This window comes from Littorina saxatilis, linkage group LG11 (assembly GCF_037325665.1).
Source record: "Littorina saxatilis isolate snail1 linkage group LG11, US_GU_Lsax_2.0, whole genome shotgun sequence".
Taxonomy (NCBI): domain Eukaryota; kingdom Metazoa; phylum Mollusca; class Gastropoda; order Littorinimorpha; family Littorinidae; genus Littorina; species Littorina saxatilis.
The window spans coordinates 7,744,434-7,755,908 of NC_090255.1; the positions used below are offsets into that span (position 1 = coordinate 7,744,434).

The 11,475-nt window shown below is 42.3% G+C and overlaps 2 protein-coding genes across 3 annotated transcripts in view; one reads left to right on the forward strand and one right to left on the reverse strand.

Moving 5' to 3' along the window:
* The first annotated feature begins 10,128 nt into the window (after window positions 1-10,128).
* LOC138979670 (uncharacterized) overlaps window positions 10,129-11,475 on the forward strand; it is a 54,917-nt gene continuing 53,570 nt past the window's right edge. Inside the window, exon 1 of one of the 2 annotated variants that reach the window (XM_070352387.1) lies at window positions 10,129-10,440. The gene's annotated coding sequence lies outside the window, so the exon portion shown is untranslated. The remainder of the gene's footprint in view (window positions 10,441-11,475) is intronic. The other variant, XM_070352385.1, reaches the window with a different exon arrangement.
* Window positions 10,494-11,475, reverse strand: part of LOC138979673 (ER membrane protein complex subunit 2-like) — a 347,725-nt gene continuing 346,743 nt past the window's right edge. The window contains exon 11 of the transcript XR_011460084.1: window positions 10,494-10,926. The gene's annotated coding sequence lies outside the window, so the exon portion shown is untranslated. The remainder of the gene's footprint in view (window positions 10,927-11,475) is intronic.

Here is an 11,475-nt window from a genome sequence, read left to right on the forward strand (position 1 = left end):
GTGCTCCTCGCGGTGCCAGCAAAGCAAAGAGAAACCTGGCTACCTCCCCAGCTTTCGTGGCTGAGATTGAAAAACAGGATTATAGCACTATCTGGCCAGAACCAACAACAAGCCGCATACGCACAGGAAATCAAGGCGGACCAAGCAACCCTCGTAGTGAAAACCCCATTTCAGAGCAAAATATCGCCCTCCAGAGACCTGGACAAAGAACTGACATAAACCCTATTAATAATGAGTCTACTGTTGCCCAGAAACTAAAATCAACACACAATGTAAAAAAGGCCCCCACAAAAGCAGCAGACAAAACAAAGACAAACAAACAGCCAACAACAAACAATGAGAAAAAGGTTGCTGATGCAGAATCTCAAACCTCCCCCACACACATGACTTGTTCATGGATGAACCAAAGTTGATGATTGTTGAGGAGGATGAAACACAAAACACACCAAAGCCACAGTCCGAAGACTGCCTCAGACAACATATTTTAAAAGAAAGCTATGCAAAGATGAAGATGATGAGCGCCGAGAACTGCGGTGAGGTGTTCAAATTCGTCACTGGCATCCTAGCTGCACTTATTGAAGCAAAAACGAATGAAAGCCCCGAAAATGTTCTGACACTTCTGACAGGGCTATATACTGAAATATTTAAGCCAAAGGAAAATCCAACTCCACCAGCCTTAAATAAGATACTTTCCACTCAATGCGCTCTTCTCGGCATTCAGGGAGGCAGATCTGTAACAGAGTCTCAACCCCTTGACAACACAATGACATAGAGAGTTGAGGGGCAGATCAAACGGTCACAACAGACTTTAGGTCTTCTGTGATTGAAATGGATTCAAGAATAAATATACTGCAGTGGAACTGTCGTTCCCTTAACACTGCTCTACCGTACCTTATTAATTATCTTAACCAAAACAACATGTTCAATGTATTATTGATACAGTCCCCACTCTGTCATGCGGGAAAACTCCCCTTCGTATCTGGTTTCTTTTACCCACCCGTCACAGATTATCAGGTTGATGATACGAGCGGAGCACAAACTATCAAGTACACAGTAGTCAGTAACCTATGTCAGAGACAATCTGAAGTACAATGTTCACCCAACCCCTGTTCCGGCCGACACAAAAATACATTCAAACCTAGTTGAACTTCTGCTGAATGATGGCCCATCCATCTTCTTATTAAACATATATAACAGAAACATTACCAAAGGCCCGATTTTCAGCTGGCTCCCAGAGCTCGACGGAAGACGCACCTGGGTGATCGGAGGAGATGTTAATGGCCGAAACCCCCTGTGGGATGCCAACTTCCCCGATCAGACATGTGCCGTGGGAAAGAGCCTTGCCACCTATATAACGCAATCAAATGTGTACTTACTAAATGACGGATCAGCAACCAGAATACCCGATATCTCAAACCAACACCCCTCCGCCATTGACATAACCTTGGTTAGTCCCATTCTCGGATTAACAACGGACTGGTGCGTTGTGTCAGATAAATTAAAAAGCGACCACTTACCAATCATGATATCCATTATTGGGAAATCACCACACACAGAGCCAGGCCCAAAAGCCTTAAAATACAATTATAAAAAGGCGGACTGGGCAGTTTTCAAGGACGCTGTCACTAAGTCGGCCGATGCACATACCCTCTTGGATGGCAATCCAGAGTCCCAAGAAAGTATCGACAACAAATATAAACAGCTAAGATCAAACCTGCTGAATGCAATGGAATTGTCAATCCCCAAAACAAAACCTTTTATCGGACCCAGTAGAACTGATCAGAGCCCATGGTGGACAGAAGAATGCAGAACAGCCATCAGGTTAAAAAGAACTGCAAAAGAGAAGTATGATCGCTTCAGGTCTGCACAAAACCACAACAATATGAAATCAACTGAAGAACAATGTGACAAAATTATAGACAAAGCAAAAAAAGAATATTTTGAAAACATGTCCAGCAAAGTGAGCGATTACAGAGATGCTGGAAAAATTTGGACCAAAATAAGGAAATTCAAATGCAGACACAAGCAGGCTGAACGTCCTCTTATGCACGAAGGAAAAAAATATGAAAGCCTTCCTGAAAAAGCAGAACTGTTTGCAGATATTTTTGCAGCAGCAAGCCAAACAGATAAACTGTTATGTGAGCAGGAACTCTTCCGTAAGAACTGGGAGGATAAACAGGACTTAAACGACCCAGAACTCAACCCTTCCTTAAAAATAAATGCTCCCTTATCCATTCAAGAACTGAAAACGGCTATAGCATCGGTGACAAAAGTCCGATCCGCCTGTGGTTCTGATCCAATAAACTATCAGGTCATACAACATTTACCAAACCAAGGATTAAATCTTTTACTGGATTTTTATTCAACATGCTGGAAGTCTGGCCTGATTCCCACAGCTTGGAAAGAGGCTGTTGTGATCCCCATTTTAAAGCCTGGAAAACCAAGAGCTAACCCTTCCAACTGGCGCCCTATATCTCTGACCTCCCATCTGAGCAAAATCTATGAAAGAATACTAAAATCCAGACTAGAAGATGAAATGGAAAGAAAAAAGGTAATACCCCTGTGCCAAGCTGGTTTCCGTCGAGGCAGGGGTGTCTCGGATCACATTGTAAAACTGTCCTCTAAAATTAAGAAAGCTCTCTCACGCAAGAAGTCTCTCTTTGCTGTCTTTTTTGACATCAAAAAAGCCTACGATACAGTATGGCACCAACGATTGTTGTTCAAATTGAAGCAATTAGGCATCAGTGGTAATATGTTTCAATACATAAAAAGCTTTCTACTGAACAGATCCTTTCAAACTGATTATAAAGGTGCCAAATCATCCACTCGCAAAGTTGACATGGGAGTGCCACAGGGCTCAGTAATAGCACCACTGCTTTTTAGCATTATGCTGCATGACATATCGACAATTAAAACACATGGAGCCGAACTGACGCTTTATGCGGATGATATTGCTCTATGCAAAGAGTATCAAAACAAAACCTATAAAACAGAACACAAATTCTCTAAAGAGTGGCAAACAGCTATAGATAACATTGCGAACTATATGCGGGAGAATGGCTTCACTCTCTCTGCCGAGAAAACTGTATTCGTTGTCTTTACAAACCGAAAACTGGAAGATCGAGAAAAGATACAGTTCTCACTAGATAAATCTGTTGTCTCACCCAGTCAGCAGGTGAAATATCTGGGCGTAGTTTTCACCTCAAATGGACTATGGACTGCTCACTTAAAGTATCTTTTAAGCAAAGCAAATAAGACCATCAACCTTCTTAAAATACTGGCTGCCCAACCATGGGCAAAGTGCCCAGTTATTCTAACAAACATCACCAGAGCTCTTATAAGATCAAGACTATCATATGGACAGGAGGCCTACTTCTCGTCGGCTCGAAAATGGCTTGATAAGCTACAGTCAGCGGAATGTCGTGCCCTTCGGCTTGCCCTCGGACACCCAAGGCATTCAAAGCAGGCCATTGTATACCACCAAGCAGGATTCCTCCCTCTTGACATGTGGCGGCGTAAGTGCTGCGCAGATTACAATGTTCGAGCCAACACAGTGCAAAACTCAACAAAAGAGGAGCTACAACCGCATTACAATCATGTCCAAAACAAAAAGGCCCACTTTGGCACTACTTTCTCCTCACTGGCTCAATTCAATGCTTCACTCTTTAGTGAAATCAGTGTCGACCCAAATGATGTGGCCCAAAACCCCATATCTCGTGATCCCTCATGGACAATGAAAGAAATGAATTTTGACACAGAATATTGCACAGCTACAAAGGATGATCAGTTATTACTCAGGATACAAGCCCTTGAGCACATTGATACTGTATACAAAGGCCATGTTCATGTTTACACAGACGGGTCAGTGTTGGATGACAAGAAGGCTGGCGCAGCTTTTGTAATCCCCAGCGATGACATGACTGGGAAATTTAAACTGTGCAACAGAAACTCGATCTTCTCAGCTGAGCTCCTTGCCATCTGCATGTCGCTTGTTCATCTCAATCTCAAGAACACTCCTCCTCAAAAGATAGCTATATTCTCTGACTCCAAAGCAGCCATTGAAGCATTGAGATCTAACAAAAGATCAAAAAGACATGATCTTGTCATTGCCATAAAGGAGCTGGCAAATAAAATTATAAAAAAAGGAAGCGAGATTAACCTGGTCTGGTGTCCAGCACACGTGAACGTGCCTGGCAACGAGAAAGCGGACAAAGCCGCTAAAGAAGCTGCCCAAGGCATGGGCGCCTCCGAGGTAGACCTGCCATTGTCTGCTTCTGAGATCAGTAGCCTTACAGACTCTCTTCTCTGGAGAGAATGGAGAAACAAATATATGCACAAGGCTATAAGCTCTGGCTGGCTCATTCGGGAAGCCCCATCAAAACAGATGAACACCTATAATGCATGCCCACGTGTAATAAAAAGGATTAACCGCCTAAGGGCAGAAGCTGGGAGTTACCAATTTCTAGAGCTTAAATGCACCTGTCAATCCGACCTCACCATTGCTCATTTGACTTTGGAGTGTGATTTGAACTCATGCCACTTTCAACCCCTGACTCAGTTTATAAACTCAAATAGAAATATTCTGCCAAATACCTCAAAGGAAAAATTAAGCTATCTTTTAAATTTTAATAAAGACCTTGGGTGGCAAGGTCCCAAACTTATCGCTGGACTTATGCACACGCACCCACTTGGTCCCTGGATATGAAGAGACATTGCTGCGGCTGACGCCATTGCTTCTCATACAGCTACTATATATTTTTATCAGATCTTTTAAAAATACCATTTTATATCCAAGTATCTCTTAACACCATTTTTAATTAGATGAGCGAGAGTGTGCGGGGGGCGGGAGGGTGGTGAACCACTGTACATAAAGGGAAAGTTTGTGTGCGTGCCTGTGTGTGTTCTTAATCTAAGACAAATGTCGCCAATGTTTTTACAGAGTGACGTTAAATAAACGATTTTATCATCTTTTTATCTTCGCAACATGTTGTCAAGCGAGTGACGGTGTAGGATCCGGTCCGGTCCCCCCTCTGAAGAAGTCCCCCGGGGGACCAATTCGTGGCAAAAACTGCTCTATGATGGTCCCCCCTTAGACATCCAGCCTCGTTTTCGACTGGTCCCCCTGGGCGATTTTGGTCCCCCCCCCCCCCCCCTCGCATCCAAAATAGGCCCCCTCTCGAACTGGTCCCCCTCTTTTCTAACCAATGTAGAGCTATGTCAGTATTTATTTTTAACTTTATTGTTACAAAACTTTATTGTCCCCACAGGGCCATAGGAACATTTTTTTTAATTTTTGTTTTATCTCTGGAACCTGGCTCCTCTTTGCCACGAGGATTCCGTCGTGGTAGAGCACATCCTCTCGAATTGTGTATTTTGCAGCAGTCTTTCTCAACTGTCTCTTTTTAACTTTAGTCACATCACGGTTTTCCCCTTTCGCGGTCAGAGGGTAAGTGCCATTTTTCAAATAGTTCAACACGTTGTCATACAGAGTGTCGTCCATGATGATAGTCAATGAAAAACGAAGACTGGCTGACGGAATGAATTGTCGTGTACTTATAATTATAGGCATGTTTGACACGAGTCACGTGACGTGTCAAGAAGCGTGGCGACCGTTTTCTCATTCCACACAAAAAAAAGAGAAAATCAAAAACAAAAGTATAGGCTACATAGAACGGCAAATCTACGAAGTTAAATCACTTTTAAAAGTTTAGATTTGACACTGTAACCTTCACCCAGTTCAAGATCATCTTGAATAAATTCTCAATGAAAATAATTATACATATAACGAAAGAGGTGTGTGGGTGTGTGTGTGTGTCAGTTTGCGTGCGTGCGTGCGTGAGTGAGTGTGCACGCGTGCGTGCTTGCGTGCGTGCGTGCATAATGTGTGTGTGTTTGAGAGATGGGGGGAGGAGAGAAAGTGTGGGGGGGCGAGAGAGAGAGAGAGAGAGAGAGAGAGAGAGAGAGAGAGAGAGAGAGAGAGAGAGAGAGAGAGAGAGAGAGAGAGAGAGAGTGTGAGAGAGTCACGTTTTCTACTGAGTTGACACACACTATAACAATAAAGTTAAAATAAATACTGACATAGCTCTACATTGGTTAGAAAAAAGGGGGACCGGTTCGAGAGGGGCCTATTTTGGATGCGAGGGGGGACCAAAATCGCCCAGGGGGACCAGTCGAAAACGAGGCTGGACCATTATAGAGCAGTTTTTGCCACGAATTGGTCTCCCGGGGGACTACTTCAGAGGGGGGACCGGACCGGATCCTACAACGGTATGCGCTTGACCTGCCCTTGCTTGGGTTTTCAGCCTTCAATGGTACAAGTGAAGCAGAGCATTGAGACAGAAATTGTGGGTGTGCCGGCTTGGAGAATGGTGTTTCTTCCCTGTGATTTAATCTTTCCTTTTTGCTATTATTCAGCTGGGGAAAAGTCGAGGCCCTACGCTGAGATCGTTTTATCCTGGGTGCTATGATAATAGTAAGATATTTGTTTCCGGTCGACGACTCTGGGCCTGCTGAGATAGAATGAATTGAATGTTGGGGTGGGCACGGTGGCGTGGTGGCCGAGTGGTAACGCACTTGCGCTCGGGAGCGAGAGGTTGCGAGTTCGACCCTGGGTCAGGGCGTTAGCAATTTTCTCCCCCCTTTCCTAACCTAGGTGGTGGGTTCAAGTGCTAGTCTTTCGGATGACTGAGACGATAAACCGAGGTCCCGTCGTGTACACTACATTGGGGTATGCACGTTAAAGATCCCACGATTGACAAAAGGGTCTTTCCTGGCAAAATTGTATAGGCGTAGATAAAAAATATCCACCAAAATACCCATGTGACTTGGAATAATAGGCCGTGAAAGGTGGATGCAGCGCCTATAGGCTGTTGATCTACTGGCCGATGTGAATGCGTGATATATTGTGTAAAAAATTCCATCTCACACGGCATACGCGCTTTGAACTTCGGATAAGGCGCTCTATAAATACCCGTTATTATTATAAGACATCGGCCTCCTAATCGCGAGGTCGTGAGTTCGAATCCTGGTCGCTGCCGCCTGGTGGGTTAAGAGTGGAGATTGTTCCGATCTCCCAGGTTAACTTATGTGCAGACATGCCAGTGACATAACCCCCTTCGTGTGTACACGCAAGCACAATACCAAGTGCGCACGGAAAAGATCCTGTAATCCATGCCAAAGTTCGGTGGGTTATACAAAAACGAAAATACCCATCATGCCCCCCCCAAAAAAAAATCGGCGCATGCTGCCTGAATGGCGGTGTAAAAACGGTCATACGCGTAAAAATCCACTCGTGCTGAAAACATGAGTGAACGTGGGAGCCTAAGCCCATGAACGAAGAAGAAGAAGAAGAAGAAGAAGAAGAAGAAGAAGAAGAAGAAGAAGAAGAAGAAGAAGAAGAAGAAGAAGAAAGAAGAAGAAGAAGAAGAAGAAGAAGAAGAAGAAGAAGAAGAAGAGAATGTTAGGGTGTACACAGACAAGCATTGGGATCAACCATGCTGTGACCCAACGCGGAGTCAGTAGGCTATTTGATTGTGTTCATGTGTGTGTTGCAAAACCCGCTGTGGTGACCAAACATGTAATTACTCAATCTGTTTGAGAAGCGAGTAAAATTTAATTCTCTTTTAGCTTTATACTCCGTTATCTGTTTTGTGTTGTTTGTAATAGTATTTTTGTCCTTATGTTAACCCACCCATCACCCCCCCCCTCTCCCTTCCCCCCATTTCCCATAGTAAAGAAATGTATGTAATCACTTTGCACTTGTAGTGTTTTATTATTATTAGTATTAGTATTATTATTATTATTATTATTATTATTATTATTATTATTATTATTATTATTATTATTATTATTATTATTATTATTATTATTTAAGTTATTGAGACATCCCAGTGCACTAAGGGATTTATAGAGCAAATCGAGAAAATTCATTATTGAACGAAGCGCATAGCGCTGAGTTCAATAATTATTTTCGAGATTTGCTCTATAAATCCCTTAGTGCACTGGGATTGTTTCAATAACGATATTGTCAGTACCGCCATAGAAAAAAGAAGATTCCAAGCGCACATTTTGCAACGCGCATTTGAATAGGCATAACTGTGTGGTCAGGTCGTGTACAGTAAAGATCTACTTTTGTGTGGGGTGTCTCAAGTGTGTCGTGCTTTCGTCACACGCATTTTAATTTCTGTTGGTAAATTCCAGTGTAGCGTTAATCTGAACAGTGATGATCTTTCAGAGAGACCTCATTTGAACTCGGAGAAAGGGCTGTGCTCTTCATTATTTGCGATTCGAAACCTCCAGTCGAGCTTCGACGGATTGACTGTGCGGAGTGACTCCCCTTGAATTGACTCGAAGCCGCGGGACTCGACGGTTCGCACATTTTCAAAACAAATGTGGCATATTTCTCGTGTTGTATCTTCACTCATCGGGGAGTCTGATACTAAATATGAACGGTAAGAATGCTCTGAACCCTACACGTATTATATCCCCATCGTTTTTTCGTTCACATTTGCCCAACATGTTAATTTGCTGAGCGGGGTTTATGTCGTCTGCTAGGGCAATCAAACCACTGCATGCAGTCTTGACTGAGTCTGCACGCACGAGGCACGCTGGTAATAAGTCTTATAATGGTAAGAACGTTCTGAACCCTACACGTTTTCGATTACGATTGTTCTTGCCTTGAAATAATAATTCGGAAACCATTCATTTACTGAACTGATGCAGTCGTATTTCAGTGTAGTCAGTGCGGCTACGTATGACAGAGTCGATCGAGTCAGTCTTCCAAACTGGTCTAGCTGGTACGTTATCGGAATAACACTTGTGTTTTCTGCTAGCGGGTGGGAATTTTATATTACCTCATCATTTGGTAATGTGGATGATAAGCTACATGCCACTAACACGATGAGAAGAATCTATGCAAGTCGGCGAGAATTAGATGAAACAGAGCGGCTTCTATTTTTAGATCAGTGGCAGCCGCACTGTGGCACAGGCACATGCAATCTGTCAGAAAAAAAACCACTTCTGCTTTAATTGAGAAGCAGGGAATTTATGGTCATTTGGTATTGTGGAGAATATAAGCTACATGTCAGTAATTAATTCTGAGGATGAGAGCACAGTCTTGCTTAGGTAAAGGGCGTAAGAATACGCTCTGTGGAAAAGTTAGCGCACTCCAAGAGTGCGCTAACAGTTTTAGCGCATCGCCATTAGCCAATCAACTGGTTCACATCAGTCATGTGACACCAGTACTTACTGACAATTATTATTATTATTATTATTATTATTATTATTATTATTATTATTATTATTATTATTATTATTATTATTATTATTTATTATTATTATTGTTGAATTGTTTCTTGTATTGTTTTTGCTCTCCCTCACCCCTCAACTCCCTTTTCTGTACATAGTCTGATTTCTTTTTGTTTTAGTTCCTTTTATTTGGTGTTGAATGAAATGTGTTTTTATTGTGTTTTTTAATTTTCCATGTACCCTCACGGGGTTTTTATTGGAATAAATAAAACTTGAAACTTGAAGGACTGGTGCACCTCCAAAAGGTGAAAATAAAGGTGTGGGTGGGGGGAGGGGGGGGCTGTCGGTTGGTGGTGGTGGGAGGGGGTGGGGGTGCAAGAGCGGAGAGGAGTATGTGAGTTGCAACTTACTGAAACCCGCGGCGGTAAAAAAAACAAAAAAACAAGCACAGTCGATGATACCTCAGGCATATGGAAAGCCGTTTGGCTCATAACTATTACAGCTGTAATTTAAAATAAATACACCTGTATTTAATGATAAATACAGCTGTATTTATTTCTTAAACGTATACAATAAGTATCATTATTAATTACAGGTGTATTTTTTTTATTAATTACAGGTGCATTTTTTTTATTAAATACAGGTGTATTTATTATAAATTACAGCTGTATATATTTTTAAATACAGGTGTAAATATTTTTAAATACAGCTGTATTTATGATTAAATACAGCTGTATTTATCATTAAATACAGCTGTATTTATTTTAAATTACAGCTGTAATAGTTATGAGCCAAACGGCTTTCCATACAGGCAGGACTGCGCGTGGAAAAATGGGAGGTGAGGGCCGATGTGTGTGTGTGGGGGGTGGGGGTGGGGGTGACAAGAGCGGAGAGGAGTGCGTGTGTTGCAACTGAAAGACCCGTGGCACACTGAGTCGACACTGACCTCAAAGTGGACACACACAAAATGGGCGCCGGGAATGTAGTCTTTGTAATTTGACCCTGGGGATAGGCTTTTGTACCGAGGGCAACACCCAAAAGGTCACATGACTGCAAAACCGGTTGGTTTTTTTTTGCGGTCACGGCCTCTTCGCCGCGCTTCATCGGGATATTTTGTGTTTTGTGTGTCGGTCTGTGGAGGTGTCTAACTTCATTGTTGACGTTGTGAAGTGTCCTGTCTGCTAAAACATTCAGGTTAGCTTTTTGTTTCGTACATTTTCATTTTGATTTGGTGTAGTCTTTTAATTTGTATTTGAGACAATGACAAAAGGTGACGTTTTCATGTCAGTATGTCCCAAATGACATCACCAGTACATTTTTCATTCTATCTAATCTGTTTTCGTTCTATTTTTTCTAATAACATGCGTTAACAATTGATTGCCAACTGGAATGGAAGAGCACAAAAAGTGTAACTTGATATGTAGTTTCTCTAGAGGGAAAAACATCTTCCACTTTCATGTCAGTGTGTCCCATGCAACATACATTTGCCAAACAGCTATGTGTAAGTAGATTATTTGTTAGTGGTATAGAAAATACTGATCAACAATCAAAGTCAGTTTTCACATTCATTTTCTACCTATTTCTTATTTGTTTATTCTTTTGGCAATGGTGAAATGTCAGCAATCGTGTGTCATTCGGGACAGTAGACATGACACCTGACCTTTTGTCACTGTCTCATTTCTAATTTTTGCTTGTTAAACCTTTGGAATACTCTGTTTTTTATGTGTCGGCTAGACGAGGGATCTTCTTGTTCGACGTTGTGAAGTGTTCTGTCTGCTTAAACAATCAAGTAAGCTTTTTGATTTGTATATTTGCATTTCAATTTGTCACACACACACACACACACACACACACACACACACATACACACGCACACACACACACACAGATACACACTCACTCAAGGACTAAAGCTTCCACAGTGTACGAGCAGGCTGATACACACGAGCCAGATGATATCTTCAAGCCACAGATCTGTCATTACGGGGCGTTTTCCTGTCCAGGACTCTGTCGCTGTGGTGTCAAAAGCCAACACGCAGCTAGGTGTTACCGTAAACAAAAACAAGTCGCGTAAGGCGAAATTACAACATTTAGTCAAGCTGTCCAACTAACAGAATGAAACTGAACTCACTGCATTTTTACAGCAAGAGCGTATACTCGTAGCATCGTCAGTCCACCGCTCGATGCAAAGGCAGTGAAATTGACAAGAAGAGCGGGGTAGTAGTTGCG